Source organism: Pocillopora verrucosa, chromosome 9, assembly GCF_036669915.1.
Source record: "Pocillopora verrucosa isolate sample1 chromosome 9, ASM3666991v2, whole genome shotgun sequence".
Lineage (NCBI taxonomy): Eukaryota > Metazoa > Cnidaria > Anthozoa > Scleractinia > Pocilloporidae > Pocillopora > Pocillopora verrucosa.
Genome location: NC_089320.1, coordinates 6428113 through 6444000, shown reverse-complemented (window position 1 = coordinate 6444000; position 15888 = coordinate 6428113). Strand labels below are relative to the sequence as shown.

Sequence of the window (15888 nt, the reverse complement as noted above, 5' to 3'; positions counted from 1 at the left end):
TGTGGACTCCAGTTTGTCGTAAAGTCTTTCAGCTTTTTGATTCCCGGCCATTCGTCAATTGCCAGATAGTAAGCACTTAGCCACCTGTGTACTCCTTGGTCTTGAATCAGGGGACTGAGGGAGAAAACAGAGGAAAGAAAGATGGAGAGAAAAGAGGTGTTTCTCTCTCAAGTCCGTTCAACTAAAACTTCTTTCACATACTTGAAGGCCAGCTGCCCGTGCTAAGCGGAGAGCCTGGTACAGAACGGACAGTATAATATGCTTGATTCCGATCCACTTCCTTGTTTCGTCAGCGAGGAATACATGCTAACCAAATGTCTCACTAAGAACAATGTGATGTGATCTGTAGCTATAGTTGTTCGTTATGAAAGGTGAGTGAGCGATATCTTGTATGGGTGATATACACATAGCATTACTCTGTTCAAAACTTCTTCATGCTGATACATATTTTGGTTCTGTTATCAAATCGATATCAATATGGAAGTCTGGAGTCCGGCTGACAACATGTTTCAAAACTGTTGTTTAAATCAGTTATTTTTGCTTTTGAGTGAAAAGAGATCGTCCGTTTGCTCAATATCTTTCCAAAAACGAATGACTGTTTATAGCCTATGAAAGAATTCATCTTGTACACAGCCATGCGATTATCCCTCTCTTCATCAACAATTTTTCAATAGACATAGCAGATATAACTCCAACTTTGTATATATATGGCTCATGCACAGACAGTTTCTGCCTTTTTGTTTTATTTCTTTGAAGATTCAACGTCTCTCTACCTTGATAAAGCAAAAAAAGCTTACAGAGCACGCGCCACGCGAAATCCTGAGCGGAAAAAAGAGGCACGCGTGTGTGTATATGCTTGTCCTTACGACGGTCAAATTAAACGTGTACAATAAGAAGTTTCTTTAATAGGCCTAAATTGCTCAGTCCTTGGGTATGCATAGTTATTTTTAACAGCCAAATATCTGCTAGACATAGATTCCAATTTTAGAAAGCATCTCCTGGAGAGAGTGCATTCGTAAATTGTCTCGGATTTACTGTTTCAATTACAGTCAGCTCCCGAAGACTCGAACCCTCCTTAACTCGACATCGCACGAACTCGAACCAAAATTGATCATGATTTCCCCTTGATGTCCGTCATACATTTACTGCAATTTTACCCTCGATAACTCAAATCTCCTGCTAGCCCTACAAGTAATTCTTTTTACATTCTTACCCTCAATGACTCGAATCGCATTAAACCACGTCCGCCAATACGTGACAAATTAAAACAAACGTTGTACTGCAGTCCAAACCCATTAATTTACTTTGAAGCAGAAATTTAATGTTTGCTTCGATGAAAATGTGTAGTGTAGGAACAGAAAAACAATAAACGCCGTTTTTCCGCTATTTGCGACCCTTTGTTCTCAACTATCGAGTCTTTTTCCCTTGAAGGTTCAAGTTATCGGGCGTCGACTATAATTAATTTCTCCTGGGGAAATAACTAGTATGCGATGCTCGACCCAGTTTACAGATTTACGCGGTAAGGGATCACGAAACGAATGTTACCATGAAAATGTACGGATTCTATTTGTTTTAAAAACTTAGTTCGCTCGGAATGCTTTCTACTCGTTTACCTCTAGACAGACATACGAGAGGTTACGTAAAAGAAAGCTGGCACTATCGATCTGTCAAATATTTCGAGACCTCTGTGGTTGTTCGGAGGTTTATCGCAAGTTTTCGGAGAAATAATGACTTCGAAGTAGACTGGTTTTTCTCAAAGTTTGTCTTCTGTAGAACTTTATTTCTTGATAAAAGAGATCACAAAACATGAGCGAAAAGGAATCCTACAAAATTTTAATGAAAGCTAATACAATCGAGAAAAAGATCTTCCGCTCTGTAGAAACATCCGCGGGGCTTCCCCGCTGTAATATGAATTTCTAATTAATCGTGACGTCAACATGAACCCAGCCTAGAATTGCATCATCTTCGATGAAGAATACAGAGGCGGACATAAAAATGGCAGAAGAACAGTCAAAGACTATCATCACATCTCTGAACCCTTATGGATAATTAAGCGTTGTCAAGGTATCGAAGCTGTTGTAAGCCATCGCTGTCGTCAAATGGGTGACTTGAAGGTGCCTATTACGTGGAGATGTCTAACACCTGTACCCCGCGAGCCAAAGCCATCGGCCAATCATTCTGTTTTTGCGGTGCCCAAATGCATATTTATTAACATTTGTAGCCTGACTAAAACCAAGAACAAAGTTAGAGCCGTTGTTGCACTCGAGGCTGATATGTGACAGAATGATATAGCTGTGTGTGTGGTAATGGAAAAGCACCTCAAACCAGCACAACCGGACGCCAAAGTAAACATCGCAAATTGTTCTATCTTTAATGATTATCGCTCAACCTTGTATGAAGCTATATGCATAAACTTGCGTCTCCCAACGGGACACCAGTTTTTAGTGTGCGGAACGTATCACCTACCTAAACGCAAATACGCGGAAGTAGATTCAATGAGCCATATAACCAACATTGTTGATATAAATTGGATGAACACCCGCAAACTGTTGTTGTATACGGCGGCGATTTGAATAAACTGAACATCGATCGATTAGAAGAATTGACAGACTGGAATCGGTGATGCTGGGTTTTCCGACAAGAGGCCTCTCACGCTTAGATAATTGTCTCTCAAATCGCACGGACCTTTTCGGGAAATGCTACCCTTACCAAATGCTGACAAAAAAAACCGATCACTGTGGTTTGAGTTTATCAGCCGGCAAAAAGCTTCATCCCAGCCGACACTAAGTTCAGGTGCGAGATCTGAGAGAGTATAGAAAGCGTGATTTATTCTCAGCATTGGCAAAGGAAGACTAGATAACTTGCTAAATTCAAAATCTTTTTTTCCCGAAATGTTGTTTCCAATCTAATATTACCATTCATAATTATTGTAACTCGCGATGTAACGGTAAAATCCGACGGTCTCATTTCGTTAAGATTTCTGGAAAGCTCCCGGAAAGTTACCTTAGTTAAGGTAGCTGCTGAAGGTAAAATAGATTCGTTTCGATTCTGAGAAAATGAAACAACAATATCCTGTGTGTAACTAAATTCCGAATGCAACTTTTTTCAGTCAGCCAAAACGAGCGTTTATTGTTCTCTTTTCACATCTGATCGTTGGCAATCGTAGTGTTTCGTAGTGTCACCTCCATCAATGCAACGATGCTGGATAAAAACGGATCGGAGTAAAGCAGTTTATTTAAATCTCATTCGCGTGCTGAAGGTGACGTAGCTGTGTGTTCGTTCTTTTTATTTTACAGTCGTATTGTTTACATATGCTACATGTTATAGCAATACTTTGTGTAAAAGAGTTCACGTGTCCTGCTCGGGGGAACAATCGTGTGTTGAAGTTCGGAATAAAAAGTTGGTCTTTTGTTACACAGAACTGGGGTTTACTTCAGGAGGTGAAATCGATTAAAAAAACCTCGATTTAATTGCTTATGAACTCACTTCGTCAGATTGCTGCGAAAGCTTCCGAAAAGCCGCTGACTTTATTCAGCTACTTTCGAACTTTCGTAGCTTGTTTACCTAGTTATTTATTCACTTTAATTCCACCTCTACTCTGGCGCTGTAACTATGAGAACAAGCAGCGGAGCTTCACTGAAAACTCTCGTAGAACAGTCACTCGTTTTCAACTCTCTGTCGCGCAACCCGTCAAAGTGCACGATGCCATCGGATAGTCAGTTTACTACAATTACAAATGCCTCTCTGTTGAATAGAAATCACAGCATTTGGCTGGATGCCTGGGAAATGTCAACAACTTAAGAGTACTGTAGGTTACTATTTTTAGTACATCACGGGATAAATTTCAACTTTAGGCGCGAAAATCGTCACCTCGTTTTAATACATTGGAGGTTTGGCGCCAACACGTTGTACAATGGCCACTTCTACCCTGATGATTCTTCTATGGTAGATATCAATGATGACTTTTAAATTAAGCTCTGTATTTGTAAAATTTGTAGCGTTGATACTTCACAAAGCACATCTTCAAATACATGCTTACATGTATAGGAGTGTGACGCATTTGGCGCCAATTTACCCTTGAGTTTAGAATGGAATATGTGCTGTTGACATGTTAACAAACTTTGTATGTGCGATCTTTCTTAATTAGTGAGATGTAACTGCTCTGGGCCAGAAGCTGCTGATATGTTCTGAGAAAACGGACGAACGAGGTAATAACCGTTTGGAATTTATAACAGACGTTAGCTATAGTGTTAATTTTTTTCTGACTCGTAATTCTGCTTATGTTTCCGTGATTGAAACATGTTATGAGAAGATTCACTTAAGTGTTTCACAAGCGAGTGATCGTCTTCAATTTTATGTCCGCTTGTGAACCTTGCGGTGTGGTGACTAAATTTTCAATTCATACTCTGTCGAAAGATCAACAAGTTCACATAATCATATACTATATTGCGACGTGTAGACTGAATTATAAAATGATCGATTTGCATAATAACTGTTCACGATCCACTTCCCATTGATAGGCCTCAGTGACTTGATTAATTATAAACATCATCAGTAAATCGCTTAATGGCGTCCGATCCAAATAGGAGTCACAGAGCTAGTCTTCTTAAATTGTATAGTATTCTGTAAAGGGTTCTCTTTCCTTCTCAAATAAGAGCATCTTGAAGCTTTTCGCTCGGTTTCTGTTGTTTGTAGGCTATATCCTATCAACTGATCCAAATGTAAACAAATTCAGGATAGTTGGAAGACATGGGGTGACGTTATGAACATAAGGATAATAGTGTTGCCCCAGACAGCTATATCCATTTCGCTTCCATGACCAACGCACTCTCTACCAACGTCACGTAACAACCTATCCATTTTACTTCCATAACTGACGGGCTCGCGACTAACATCACGTAACAACCGAGTGGGGGTCTAATCATGGACGGGATCGGACGAAAAAACTTATCCTTGTGTTTGTTCGCCAAATACGATTTCAGTCAACTTTAACTCTTTATTAACACCTATCGTTTTCCTGGCGGCTTCAACAGAAAAGTATTTCTCCTTCAGGCCTTCACTTTTTTCTTTCTTTTTTCATTTAACGGGGGGGGGGGGGGAAACTTGACAAAAATTCACGCGAAATGTAATGTAAATTTGTGGAAGGGGCGTTTAGGACTTGTCAATATTCATCACGAAGGGGGAGGGGAGGGGTTGGTTGGTTGATTGACAAGCAATTTTCTTAAGTCCCCCTTTATACACTGTTTTTAACGACTAATTCCCCAACGACTAGTCCCTTAATACATAGAAAGGAAAAAACATAGAGGACTCTTTCAAGGGTCGGTTAACTTTATGTTTTCTTTTTTGTCCACCTGTTTTAAATAAGAATAAATGTTATATTATGGGGGAGCAAAGTGATTTGTAGATAAACTTTACAACCATCAATATCACCATAACCGTCATTTAAGCCAAAGGAACTTTCTTCAAATAAACCAGCTGTTTTCTTTATCCTAGAAACAAGGAAAATGGATCCTCCAGACAGAACTGAATTCCTCAGATTAACGGTTAGCTATCTGCAACAGGGGGACTTAGTTCAAGGGAAAGAGTCATTACAAAAAACTCACCAGTATTTCCAAGACTTGTTGCCAAGTGAGTTATCCAAACCCACTTTACAGGAGATAGAGATAGTAAACAAGGCAGAGAAAATATCGATAGAGAATGTGGCGTGGAGTCTTCGAAATGGAGTAATTTTGTTGCCCCAGACGTTCGTTAAGAACAACTTCTTTGTCTGCTTTGCCAATGTAGTTGGTGCTGTTGCTTTAATCACGATTTGCGTTGATATAGCTGAGAAAGTATTTGAGCAGTTAAAAGTGTACATTGAGAATGATAAAGACGAAGAATCAATTATTAGCCTTGGAGTTGCCCTTAACAACTTAGGTTGCGTGTATATTATCAAAGGAAGTTTTCAAAACGCAAAAGTTAGTCTTCAAAGAGCTCTTGCGATATTTAGAGTACTCAAAACAGGAAAAGAGTGTGTCACTTTCGAGGAGAAAATATTAACAATAGCAAACAACTTACGACTAGTGCGTCAGGCTCAAAGAAGTTATGTAACTGACATGCAATTACAAAACGATTTCCTTTCTAATGTAAACCGCTTTGCCATACAACCAAGAATCACTGCAGTTGTTGATTACAATGAGGCCGTAACCTCTTTGGAGAGCAGAAATCTTAGAAAAGCTTTGGACGAGCTCGAGAACTTAAAAGCATTTTGTGAAACAAAATTACACCTAAACAAGGGTTTGTTAACCTTCATTTTGTTAAAAATCCGTTTACTTTGTTTGATGCTTCAAGCTTCTAGTGGGACCACGACATTTATTGATTCTAAGATTTCGACCTTGCAAGGGCTGAAGGAACTTGTTGATGTTAGTACAAACTTTTCGTTAGACTTCTCAGTCACAACTGTGGAGACTGTGGCCGACATTCACCTTTATCAAGGTAATCTTGACCTTGTCAGTAGCTATTTCTCCTATCTTGTACCGGTTGTTCGTGAAAGATGTGGTGCAGATCACCCAACAGTTGCTTCTTTTCTGTCAAAGCAAGGACTTGTCTTCCTCCACTTGGAAAACTTCGCTCGTTCGAGGCAATGTTTTACCGATGCATTAGAGATTTTCACCGGAGCTTTTGGTGCTATTCACCCCGATGTTCTCAAATGCAATGCAGGTCTTGCGAGGCTAGAATGGCTCGGTGGACATGAAGAAAAATCCTTAACGCACAGTCAGACAGTTCTGGAAAATGTGGAAAGGATTTGCCAAGTTTCACTTGAGTGCCAATTGAAGCCAAAATTCATTGAATTGTCTTCACAAAGCGAAAGAACACCATCTCCTGATGTCGATCATGAAGAACAACTAAAACTTGAAACTCTGGTTTCTGAGTTTGGCATAGATATAACCAGGGTTCTCAACCAGCATCAACCGAGTGATCTTGGGGATCGTCCAGGAGCACTCTCAGAAAGTGATGATTTTGTGGATTCCTCCATCTCCAAGGACTTCTATGCAAAGCTGAGCTTTAACTGGTTGAAAGCTGGTCTTTGTTTGTTTAACGTTGGAGTGGATCAAAGTGTCGCTTTTCTCTTTCTCTCGTTTACATATGCAAGTATGTTTTATGATCATTTGGATTGTTCTGAAGTCATTTTACTGAAAGTGATTTTCCTTGTGTGTCATCTAAAATCTAAGAAGTGTCAAACTTTTCTGAAAATTCAAGAGAGATTAAGAAAAGAGTTCGGACGGTTGAAGAGCTTCATTGAGGACAAAGCGAAGAGATTTGATGAACCGGAGAGCAAAATTATATTTTTTGACGAAAATACAAACTTGATGGTTGCTCTGGCCGTAATCCTTCGGACGTTTGTAGAAATGGAAATGTACGAGATGATAGCTGATGTGCATAGTCTATTGTCTTTCCTGTCAAACCAACAGTCACCTCAGGTAACTCATGTATTTCTCGTTGAAGAGCTTCGGTTTGCGTTTTTTAGTTCAAACATACAATGTCTTGGCAAAGAAGTTATGCATGACCTGATTTTGTTGACGCCTCTTGGGGTGATGAACAATCGAAAAGTCACTGACGTAAACGATGCAGATACTCCCTGTTACTCTCAAAGCAAGGAGCTTACAACAACTTTACGTGAAGATGAAAACTTTGGAGAAAGGAAATCGAGGCAAATTTTCAAAGCTTTGGCACTCAAACTGATAGTAATCAGTGGAAAGGATCTCGCAGATTTCTTGTGGAGTGTCCAATATCTCGTGGAGTTGATATTTCAGCACTAAATGAAATAAATGCGTGGAGTATAAATGCAGTAGAAGACAGTCTGCCTCACTTGATCTTATGCAGCCCTCAGAGCATAGAATTGACAGCACAGTACTTCCTAGAATTGGAACTCTTAGCCTCTGCGGAAAGCACTCTTTCTTCGATTTCTGGTGATTTTTCCCTTTTGCCACTCGTACTATCGGCAGCTAAGGATGGTTCAGGATCTGAAACGCAAACTCCGGTTCTCGTCAACACAGAAAACACTCATGAAGGAAGCCTATCATTTATCTTCCAAGACAAAATAATCGCGAATTTTCTATTCGGAAAGCTTTTAAAGCAAATTTTAACTTATGAAGGCGAGCTTGGTGAGGTTGTGAACGTGGTAGTCAAAGACAGCCAGCTCGTGTTGAACATCCAAGGCCCACTCATAAGGCAAATAGTAATTCGGTGCCATGAAGACACCATCAAAGTGAAAACCCACTTGATTCACTATTCTCAAAGCCGTAGAAAAGTTGAGATTGTCCGAGAAGAAGTTCCACCATGCAATTGTTCTCCTATTGAGACGGTGATCGCTGACAAAATGGAAAAATGTGCTCGTAGTTTTGGCATTCATTTCGAGACAAAAAGTGATGATGCCTGGTGTACTGCGTCACAACTGACTGGAAACGCTAGGGACATTTCAATGAGAGTAAGTGTTTTGAATGCAGCATTCATCACTGTAGGCATGAAACTTGTTTTTCAACCATGATGACGAATCCTTGTTATGCAACGATTCATCTCTTAAATGTAAAATCCAGCTTACCAATATAACAAAGTAAAAAATATGACAAAGTCAGGGTGAGAATGTTTTTTTCTGCTAACCTCATTGATTTATGTATTAAATTTAAGAATCTAAAATTTGGTTGTCTTTCAATTAAGAACAGCTTCTTTTTGCCTCATACCTCATAGCAGGATTAGAGGTTAATTTTTGGCTATTGTTATAGTTTTTGACTCGTTCTGTTTTTAGGAACACCAGCCGCTAGAAATGCAGCTTAAAGCAGAACGTCCAAGCCCTATTTCTTCTCTTCCAACCTTACCTTCCAGACAGTCGTTCCTGTCGGAATCATCGACACAAACAGATTCCTTGAGTATTCCCTCAACATCTGATCTTAGTACTCAAACAGAGGTCAGTGACTCTTATGACTCTGAAAATCTAGTGGAGCCCACATCATCATCCAGTAAAGTAAGTTTATCACCATCATTACCTCCATCGTCATCGTCATCATTATCTTCGTCATCATCACCTTCATCATCATCATCATCATCATCATCATCTTCATCATCATCATCATCCTCCGGTGAAGAAGGTACTGATGAGGTCTCCAGAAGGTCAAGGTCAGAGCCAGAAGAGAAAGTTAAATCCTTGGTGTATTCCGTCTATTCGTATGGTTTAGAATTGGAGAAACGCGGAAGAGAAGTTCCAAATCTTGCAAATTCAGAGTTCAACTATAGTAGCAACGATGTAGAGGAAGGACAGACAAATCAACCACCACTCGTTCTGCCATTAACTTTGAGGGTTCAGACGGATGGAAAATTACGCAAGAGTAAAGAAAACCTTGAGAAGTGTATTCAAACCGATGATTGGCTAGGGAATTCTATGGATGATGAAGTTGATGGTGCAATGAAAAATGTTTCGTGTGAAAGTTCTGCAATCCAACATTGTCTTCCCTGTTATTCCTCGATGGGATCTACTGAACCACCTTTTCAAAGGGAAGGCGGTGTGACTGACAACCTTCCACGAATTACAGACCAGGTAGAACGTCATGGTGGTGCCGCTGCCTCAACCAGTTCGTGCAATGATGCCACGGATGAAAACCGAAGGAATAGGGAATGTAAAGTCGATTCGAAGTCACTGAAAGTTTCTCAAGAGATGAAAAACAAGAATCAAGAGTATCTATCTGGAAGAAGTCACAACACAAGGCCTGGGGAATTTACAGGCTTAAAGGGTGGAGGAAAAGTTCCATTTTTCTCTAACAGGGGCCGAAGTTACGAGAATCGCGAATCGGTTACTTACTGGAACGACAAGGACGCAAAGCCTGAGAAGGTTAGACCACAAGATGATATGCGAAACACCATAGATAAAAAAGAATCAAACTTCTTTGGTATAAGGCCTTGCTTCCTTGCTCGTCACTCAGATGACAGTTGCATTACCACTCCTATCGATGACATGGGGAATACGAGGGAAAACGCCATTGGAGGGTCTTCCAACACCTTGTCAGGGAATCAAGGGTCACCTTGTTTAACTAATGAGCAAGACTATCGAGCTACGTACTCCTTTCAAGCCCCATCGTTTCAGTCTGAAAGTTCAAATGTATCTGCTCACGCACAAGGTCCAAACCCTTACGGCTCCTTCGATCCTAACCCTGCGGTCGGCTGGGATCTACAAGTGCCTGTTCGTCCTCTACTCTCTCTTCCCTGCAACGGATCGGAGCATCTCAAAACGCTTTCCTGCGATGAACGGCGAATTGTAGTGATATCTCCGCATGCTTTAATGAATGGTTACACGCCGTTGGCGCAAACACCCCTTCTACCAGAACAAAGAAAAGTCGAGGATCAACGTTCTGATCCTGAAGTAAAACAGGAGAGAAAGTATGATTTTAAATTAATGAATGGAAATCCTGCAAGTTTATCTAATACCACTTCAATTACACAAGGCCTTGTCTCCCCTGAAATGGAAATCTCCACTCTACCACGAGCAGCCACGAACAGAAATCTGACATGGGAAACAAGAATACTTGCAGATCAGGACACTGCTTGCCAAGGGCCACCGTCTCTCTCAAATTGTGATTCGTTAGCTGACCTAGAGCTACAAGTGGCCGAAACTTGTTCCTTTGTCGAAAAAACCTTGAAAAAAAGACAAGTAAAGAAAAAGGCAATGAAGGAAAAAGAGCGAAGGAAAAAAGAAGAGCGGGCCAGGAAAGAACAACAAGCAATTAAAGGAAGAGAAAGGGATGCTAGTTAAAAAATACAAAAGGAATTTAGGAATGACAGAGAGGATTTCAGTATCCCGAAGAGCGGTGGAAGGGAAACACCTACGCAAACATCAGCTGGTGCTGAGGGTCGACAATGGCTCTGTGAACATTATAAGCGGCTCTGCCGTGTCAAGTCCCATGCTGTGGAAAGTTCTTTCCCTGTCATCGTTGTCATAACAACTCTGGGTGTTCAAATGATAATTCCAAAGCAAGAGAGGCGTGTTATGTTGAGTTCTCGGTTTGTAACCATCAACAAGAGGTATTTAGACATATCATTTATTTGAAATTCATAAGTGTGGAAATGGACAAGTAACATTTAGACTATATGTGAATTGCTTTTAATGCTTTCTTCTTTTTTAAGATCAACCAGGACGCCCAAACCTGTGCTAGATGTAAAACAAAGCTCTCGGCGTATTTCTGCTCTATGTGTAAACACTTCACGGGCACAGACAAAAATCCATATCACTGCACAAAATGTGGTATCTGCGGTAGGTGAAACGATATTCATGACGAAATTCCTTCTTTTTTGTTTGTTTCATGATATTCCTGCTTTCCCAAAAGTAAGGAAGTAATTGGCCTACTTCGATACCAAGTCTTACCGTATGAATGAGAAAGAAAATTCTGGCGCCAGCTTCAGGGCGAGGAGCAACGCTAAGTAAGAAAGATAGACGCCTTGATCGATACGAAACATGAAATTTACCACTTCCAGTGTTTTCTAATCCGTCTTTGCGAAATCGTAATAAAAAAATTGAGCTCGACTGAATATGAGTTTTTGTTTCCTCATTGGCATCAGGTTTCCTTTCATTAGATCGAATCGAAGTAGAAATGTAGGGTTTTTACTTTGCATTAGAAATTTATTTTCTTTACGAGTCATGTTAAGTTTTGCTCGAGTATTTACCTGCGAAGTAATGTTCCTGTTTTCGTTTCAGCATTTTCAAAGACCGCTCCTTCCACTGTGATGTGTGTAACGTCTGTCTGGACAAACGGCTAGAAGGAAGACATTCTTGTCGAGAAAATTCAGGACATGATGAGTGCTGCATCGGTTTGGAGGTAATGACCTACTCTTCGTACTAAATGTTGCTGCAAGGGGATTCTCTGTCTTGTTCGTTTAACATCTTTTCTCGTTTGTCGCGTCTACTGTTTAAATGACTGTCAGTGTCTGTGGATTTTGTCATCGGTTGTACTGTATGATTAACATTTTGTGTTCTCATGTCGTTGTGAAGTATCACGTTATTTGTTGTTTATGCCCGATTAGTATGAAGCAACTGCACACTTTTCACTGCCGTTAAATATGGATTCCAATAAGGTAAATGTATAGTCGTGTCATGGAACGTTTTCCCTTTTGCTAGTGTAAGAGTATAGATTTCAAAAAAATGTCTAAAGACACGGCACACAAAATCGGCTCTACAAGAGGAATATTGGCCAACAGCTTTTTTCCTTCTGCTGTAATTATAGCCTTATTATCGACAATGAGGTGAAATCTGGTAAATGCAATGTTTGAGCGACAAATCTAGCAACATACTAAGAGAGCATTTTATTTTTCTCAGCAATGTTCTTAAGACAAAGAAAGCGTTTTAATAGAATTGTTCAAAAAAGAAATGATTGTAAAAGTTAAATTGATGGATAATACCTGCAAATAGTTTACTTAATGAACGTTTGGAACATTTATTTGAAGGACGCATTTCAGCGGTTGTCAAATCTTGACCATGCTCACACAAGCGTGCATAGAGAGCTGTGGCCATTGCACTGATTCAGCATGGCGTGTAAGTATGCTTACAAAAGTCATGATTTTGTTTAGAATTAACTAACATAACGAAGAGAGGCGTTAGTGCTCTCTTCCATTTGACGGTATCTTGTTAAAATTATCAAACGTATTTGTAGGTGGAGTGGTTGTGGCAGAGGCTTGAAGGGGGCTGTTGACTGCCTCTGTTCATCTCTCGACGTCTAGCTGCGTGAACTTGGAGGTCGTCAAACTATCAAGCATTGTTTTTAGCGGTTCTTTCCTTTCAAGGAACTTGTCTTTGTTTCAACTGAATCTTTCATGATTTGTGATGACGCTCTCTGCACTGGCTGTTTTTTTGTGCGTAGGCTGGGTTGTGGATTCATAACGACACTCGATGAGCGGGAAAAGCTCTCTTTGCATGGCGAGCCTTGGTAACTAGTTCTGAATCCACGAGCAATCGCTGGGGGCAGATTGGGAGTGTTTGGCAGTCTCTTATAGTTTTACCACGTGAATTTTACCGGGTGATATCGACTTGAATGTTCTCGCGTTTAATTTCAAAACAATGGGTTTAAGTTCCATTCGACCCAGAATTATTTCCTTAACGATTTGCAGTTCGTTAGCTGCCCAATTTGTCGTCATCCTATATAAAGGTAGTACGAATGGCAACGAAGTGAATGACACACGTATCCTGCCCAGGCAGCCTTCTCTGTCTCGCCTCGTGATGAAATAGATGAGGACTCTGTGAATGGAGTTGAAGAAATGGATGTTTTTTTTTAATTTCTTCTAGATAATTTTTAGGTGTTCAGAGTTTGTTTGACCTTTTAGCATAAATTCTATAACAGCTTTTAGTACTTAAATTCAATGGCTGTTGTCTGATTGTCCTGGTAAGAAGGCCAATAACACTACTCAGGACTTCGCACGCCCAGACGATCGAGACACCACAAGCGTATCTAGTTGCCCCAAGTTTAAAATATATTGTACTAGATTTTTTAGTTTCATTGATCGGTTACGTTTGTACATAAGTGTGACATTTAGAATTCGAACAAAACTTATAGGTTTTAGGTGTTGGTGAATTTTCTGAATTGAAGGTGGAATGTAGGTCTCCAGAAAAATCAAACTATCAAAAAGTTTATCGCTACTTGTAACAATATTGACGTTTTTTCACCGAAAACCCAGGAATTTAGAGTTAGAGGTCAATGGTAAATAAGTATTAGTCGATGGGATCTGCAAATTTCGCTGTATTTTATAGAAAGCGCGGGCTTAAGATTTCCTTAGGTATATGTATAAAGGATTTATTGAGTTGCTGTCAGGGTAATGAAAGATACATGAGCGAAAAAAAAAAAAGCAAACAGAAACTAAGAACAAAACAGAAATAATATCGTAGGAATTATTAGAAAGGGATGAATCTACAAAACAATGACATAAATTTCGAAAATGAATCGATGTATACCAAATTGGGGATCTGTAATAGCAAATTTTGGCAACTTCGCGGGTCATGTTCTGAGATCTTAATCTACGGAGTAGTATTAGCGGGCATTCGCTCAAAACCAGCCCGTTCTGTTTCGTTTTCATAAATTTTTATAGTTTGAATTTATTTCAAAGCTATTGATATTTGAGAATACGGCATTTTCGGAACAATGAGACTCGGAGACTTACAAGTAAAATGGATCGCTGAGCAATCAAAATAGACTAAATTTGCAAACTAGAATCGTAAAATTTTGCAGTCAAAATTGAACAACGTCGCGTAATGAGAAACGATGAGAAATCCGCGTGAGTTCAGTCGTTTTTTAAAAAATTTTTTGGGTTGGTTGCGGAATTGAATCATTCTATATGGCACAAAATTGAGTAACAAATGATCATATAAGTTAGCGTTAGAAGAATTACCGCCATGCTTTTAGTTAGTTCCTTGTTCAAAATTTTTTGTTTTAAAAAGCTGTAATCTCAAATAAATTTACGAGTTCCATCCTATTCTTGAATTGAACCTTTTTAGTCACGTGGTCGTCGAAAAATAGAATAGTATTGTGGGCATGGAAGCCATGCTTGTTAAAAGGGTACCATAACCGCAACAAAATTTATATCGAAATACATCCGAAGCTCAACTGGGTCTGATGAGTTAAGAAATAGGACATTGAGAAGCTCATGAGATAATATATTCGGTTCAGGCACACGCTCAGACGCTCTATCCAACTGGGCTTACAGTCAGCTTAGTCATGCGGTTACTGCAGCTTATATGTGACACAATCCCGCCGTCTGCTAGGCAGCAACAGTGGTCGAAAGCTTCGTGGATTTAAGAGTGTTAAGAAAGATGTGGGGGCCAATTTTGTTTCTTAGTGACACTCTCGTAACACTGGAGGCGAAAAAACATCTTTCCTCATTTTACTAACTCGTTACTGGTTCAGAATTCCATATTATGGCGCTTAAGACTCAAGCTTGCATACCCTGGCTACAGACTAAACTCGGACCTAGATGCTGTTTTTTCAGGGCGCACGAGGAGAATGTGGGGTGTGATTGGAAGAGAATAAGTCAAATGTGTTATGGTCATATTTGGGTAATTTATCATCATCCGCTTGCTTTGTGGCCATAGTATTTACATCAAAATACGAAACCACTTCCTCCATATTTCTGAGAATTAAACGGGAACCGCATAAATTATGGATGGCGTCCGACAGCTATGTCTTCGGCGACGGCTTGCTTTATGTCTTTAAAGATTATACGTGCATACATAACACACTACCTTGGTTAAGACAAGATTCATGAATCACAAAAGGAAAAACATTGTGATAGTTACCTTAATCCTGACAATGCGAGCTACTAAACATTACGTCACTTCCTTTAAATTTCTGGGAAGTGTAGTGGCTTCGAAGAAAACGACAAATTGTGTCTGGATGATTTTGAAGAAGCTCCCATGCACTGAATCTGAGCGGGTAAATCGTGAAGATTAAGGTATCTATCACAAAATTATTTCCTACATGGTTCCGGAATTCATTTTGGGAAAAATCTTAGTTAACCAAAATCACTGTCTTAGACAGTCTGTTACCTATGCATTTCTTTTAAAATTGTTTTTGTAAAAAGGGTGACAGTTGTTTAAAAGGATTAGAGCTTTCCCTTGATCAAAGAGTCGTGAAAAATGTATGATGATTAGTTTCAGACGGATCTTTGAACCAAATTTGTATGGATGATGTATCATTTGTGTCACTCACTTAAGATCCACTTATTTTTGGGCTGCTTCACTCGATGGGAATAGTAGATGTCGCCATAATCCATCCATTCTGATCTTTGCGTGTATGTTTTGCGAAAATGGAAGCGAATTCGAGAAGGATCCAGAGAGAAGTGCATATCCTTTAGAAAGTATGTGGTTCATTCCTTTCTATGCGT

General features: G+C 39.7%; 1 pseudogene; it reads left to right on the top strand.

Annotated features, from left to right (window-relative positions):
- Positions 1-289: 289 nt before the first annotated feature.
- LOC136276791 (uncharacterized) lies at positions 290-12557 on the top strand (annotated as a pseudogene).
- Positions 12558-15888: the final 3331 nt, after the last annotated feature.